Source organism: Octopus bimaculoides, chromosome 19 (assembly GCF_001194135.2).
Source record: "Octopus bimaculoides isolate UCB-OBI-ISO-001 chromosome 19, ASM119413v2, whole genome shotgun sequence".
Lineage (NCBI taxonomy): Eukaryota > Metazoa > Mollusca > Cephalopoda > Octopoda > Octopodidae > Octopus > Octopus bimaculoides.
The window spans coordinates 45,910,019-45,914,577 of NC_068999.1; the positions used below are offsets into that span (position 1 = coordinate 45,910,019).

At 40.2% G+C, this 4,559-nt stretch overlaps 2 protein-coding genes across 2 annotated transcripts in view; both read right to left on the reverse strand.

The window, feature by feature from the left end:
- Positions 1 to 4,559, reverse strand: part of LOC106877727 (ubiquitin-like-conjugating enzyme ATG3) — a gene marked incomplete at its 5' end in the record, with an annotated part of 216,637 nt that overhangs the window by 176,273 nt on the left and 35,805 nt on the right. The gene's annotated exons all lie outside the window — the stretch shown is intronic.
- Positions 1 to 4,559, reverse strand: part of LOC106873349 (BCL-6 corepressor-like) — a 23,768-nt gene extending 19,209 nt beyond the window's left edge. The window contains exon 1 of the transcript XR_001409863.2: positions 4,529 to 4,559. The gene's annotated coding sequence lies outside the window, so the exon portion shown is untranslated. The remainder of the gene's footprint in view (positions 1 to 4,528) is intronic.

Here is a 4,559-nt window from a genome sequence, read left to right on the forward strand (position 1 = left end):
GTGTGTGTGTGTGTGTGTGTGTGTGTGTGTGTGTGTGTGTGTGTGTGTGTGTGTGTGCGTGCGTATATAGATATCTTTTAAGCTCGGTACGTATTCCAATCGGTTTCTCTTGCCGAAACGCTAAGTAACGAGGTCGTAAACACGGCGTGTAGATGCAACATACTAAATGGTGTGTAGATTCAACGTGACACACGGTGTGTATAAGTGTTGTGACACGGTAGTGAGGGAAATACTTATGACACACGAGGTGTTGAAGCGCTGAAGTGTTGTGACACGGCAGTGAGGGAAAAATACTTACGACACACGATGTGTAGAAGTGTTGTGACACGGCGATGAGAGAAATACTTATGACACACTGTGTGCTTGCATGGGTCGGACGGAATTTGCTGAGGCGGATTTTTTACGGTCGCACGCCCTTCTTGTTGCCTTTTTCCAAATAAGGTAAGAATTTTCCCCCGTGATCAGACAAATGAAAACCGCTTGTATGACAATAAGACTAGTGTACAACTATCATGCGATGTCAAAGTAAGGAAACAGAAGCGCGCCATAGAAACCGGGAAACCGGGCCCATGAGCCTGGCTAGGCTTTAAAAGGGCGCATAAATAATTTTTTTTTAATGTTTAAAGTACCCTGTATGCCATGCTTTGTAGAAAATAGCTAGCCATTATTCCTGCGTGGGATGGTGTCAGGAACGGCATCTTGATTGTAAAATATCGCATCCAAAATGTCCCGTCCAACTCATGCCAGCATAAAAAAAAACAGACGTAAAAACGACGCCGATGGTGGTGGTGATAATGGCCAATATGATGATGGTAACGACAAAACAATTCATCTCCTACTTATTTATAGTTTACATAATTATCTAAATATTTCCTTCTACTTTAAAATCATGTATACTCTAAACACACACACACATACATCCATCCATACATATGTGTTTACATTTAACTTCACACCGTTTATAGCTGGCTCTAAACGTCCTACCAGGTCGTCGTCGTTGACTAATCTCATAGATTATCTGCGAGAGAGATGATATATTTCCAAGATAAGACACGGACTCTAATGAAACGAAATTTTACTTGGGCTTATCAGCTCGGCTCCACTCTTGTCAGTTACAAAGTGTCGGTAAAGCCTAAAGCGGTTTTTAAAAAAAGCCAAGTTGATCTCTTAGCACCAGCACTTCCACCGCCTATACATGTGTGTGTGTGTGTGTGTGTGTGTGTGTGTGTGTGTGTGGCAGCACTTAATATTTTTTTCAAATTAGACTTTGCAGATTGTAGAGCTAATACGACAACAGACTGTCTGCGAATGTTCCAGAAAAACTACAAGATAACAATCACAACAATATTCGTTGCAATTACACGATCGATCATCTTTGTCGAGGAGCAGATCATCATCATCATCATCATCATCATCAACACCACCTTCATCATCATCGTTTTAACGCTCACTTGGTTCGGACAGGAATTCACGGAGGCAAAATTTCTATACGACCGAACACCCTTTCCTGCAGACAATCCTCATCCGTTTCCAATTCATAAATGTTTACCCATGGCCGGGTACATTTTCATGGAAGATTGGAAATGAAAGGCAACGCTTGTATTACAGCGAACTCGTTTACAACTATCACGCGATATCAAGGTACGGAGCCTCTAACACACACACACACACACACACACACACACGTATATTCGACGTAGGCTGTGTGATGTTCATGCTTTTCCCAAAGGCATTGGAAATTACAAAGTACAGAACCTAGACTAAAATTTCGTTCTCCAAGAACGTAACTAAAGACTACAGCAATTGAACTAATATTCTTTCCGTGTTAAGGCGACGAGCTGGCAGAAACGTTAGCACGCCGGGCGAAATGCTTAGCGGTATATCGCCCGCCGCTACGTTCTGAGTTCAAATTCCGCCGAGGTCGACTTTGCTTTTCATCCTTTCGGGGTCGATAAATTAGGCACCAGCTACGCACTGGGGTCGATGTAATCGACTTAATCCCTTTGTCTGTCCTTGTTTGTCCCCTCTATGTTCAGCCCCTTGTGGGCAATAAAGAAATAAGAAGCATTAAACATGCAAGGCGACTCAGACACGATGCTCTATGTACTTCGCACTATTGCACCTGATAGCCACGTTTAGTGTTTCTCATTGTTATTTTTATGAACTAACTTTACAATAAATGACATCATAATTGGCTACAAAAGAGGACAGATATATTATATATTTCGTAGGCACTGTACACAGAAAACACCACATACACAAACACACACATATATTGAAAATCTGTGGGTCAGATGTTTATTTGTTTTGTCGGTTTATATTATCAATGATTAAATTTATAATTCTAGTCAGTTTTCTGGGGGGTTTTTTTATGCTCCCCGCATTAAATATGTTTAACACTAACGCAACTTTATTGTATTGCAATAGTTTGTTTACATCATATGATGTGTTACGTATTGTTGCCAATTATTTTGTTGGCCTGGAATTTCAACGACGAATAGAATACAATAAAACATTGATTACAAAACCGAGAAAACAGAAAGAAGCATCTGACCCACATAATATCAGTTTCAAATTCTGGCGCAAGGATAAAAAGGCAAAACGACCTCGGCGGAATTTGAACTAGGAACATAAAGATGGACGAAATGCCGCTAAGCATTTTGCTTGGTGCGTTAACGACACTGCCTTAATAATAACAATAATTCTACTATAGGACACAAGGCTTGGAATTTTGAGGGAGGGGGCTAGTCGATTACATCGATACCAGTGTGTAATTGGTACTTATTTCATCGATCGGGCGGAATTTGAACTCAGAACGCAAGTACGAATGAAATGCCTGGCGTGCTAACAACAACAGCAACAATAATAATAATAATAATAATAATAATAATAATACTCCTTTCAGGACACAAGGCCGGAAATTTGGGGGGATAGTTAAGTCGAATACGTCGACCCCAGTGCGTAACTCGTACTTATTTCATCGACCCCGAAAGGATAAAAAGCAAAGTCGACCTCCGCGGAATTTGAACTCAGAACGTAAGGACGACGGACGAAATGCCGCTGAGCTGCAAAGCGTTTTACCCGGCGTTATAACGATTCCGCCAGCTCGTTGCCTGTCTGACCTAGATGCAAACCCCAAGGAGAAGAAACGGGTTGTCAAGTTGGATTGTACAAGTGCATACTCTTGCGTGTGTGTGTGTGTGTGTTCGGTATTCTTTGTAATTGCGTACTCAATATTCTTACCATATTATTGAACAGCTCAATACTCAATTTCGTAAGTACACGTCGCAGACATGTTGTACGCTGCATGAATGGCGTACAGATACACAAGACATAGATGGCGAGTTGAATACGATATTAGTTGTACATTGTACTACTCCATACATTAGCTATAAGCAAGCGAATTTGTATACCTATTCGACCCATGAGTGCAGCGCACTTGGTAACCGAGTACAAGAGAGACTAGCATATCATTGAACAGCTGACACTTACCATTTCAAAGGTTAGCGTTCCATCTAATGAAAATTCATTTATATCGTTAAGTATTTTGCCCAGCGTGCGAATGATTCCGCCAAGCTCGCTGCCTTAATAGTTACAATCCTTTCTACTAAAGGCACTTGGCCTGAAATGTTGGGGCAGGGGACTAGTCGATTAGATCGACCCCAGTGTTTCACTGGTACTTAATTTATCGACCTCCAAAGGATGAAAAGCAAAGTCGACCTCGGTGGAATTTGAACTCAGAATGTAAAGTCGGACGAAATGCTGTTAAGAGGCAAGGGGAGTTAGCACAATATTCGCGTATGAAATAAAACAATAGCAATTAGCAAAAATTTAAAATTGAAACTCCTCAAAAGGGAGTAGTTCCTCTCAAGGGCCAATCACACCTTACACATCCTGGTCCCTCCTCTTTCTCAACCCCTTCGGCTTACAAGTTCAGAGTGGGTCCATTCACACGGGCCATCCACGCCATACTAATAAATTGAACAAGACAATAATACGATGAATGGAATAGATGTAGTGTCCTCGCGTTGTATATATGTATATATATTTGACTTCAATGTGTGTATGTGCAAACAATAGAATTTGTGTACGTATTCGACCCATGTGTGTAGCGTACTCTGCAAGTGATAACAAATACTCGGATCCCGAAGTGTACAAGTAGCAGAATTTGTTTACCTGTCCGACCCATGACAGTATCCAGACGGAAAAAAAAGTTACTTAATAAAATATGGAAATTTTGGGATGTCAGATAATTTTTTTGATTCGTTTTTTTTTTTTCTTTTCCATTTATTTTTATCCATCCCGATGTTATTTGAATTAAGAAGGAAAAAAAACATCGTCGTGTTTTTTTGTTTTTTTTGTAATATTATTCTTTCTCTACGACATTTGTTAATCGCTTTTGAAATGTGAATAAATTTTAACTCTTTTCAGACGATGTAATGCCTAGTAGAGGGGGGTAAAAAAAACGAACAATTTTATCTGAAAACCCAATACGTTTCTTCATAAATAAAAAATTTAAATGTCTTACCCCACTTTCTGTTTCTTCATCACGAGTTTCA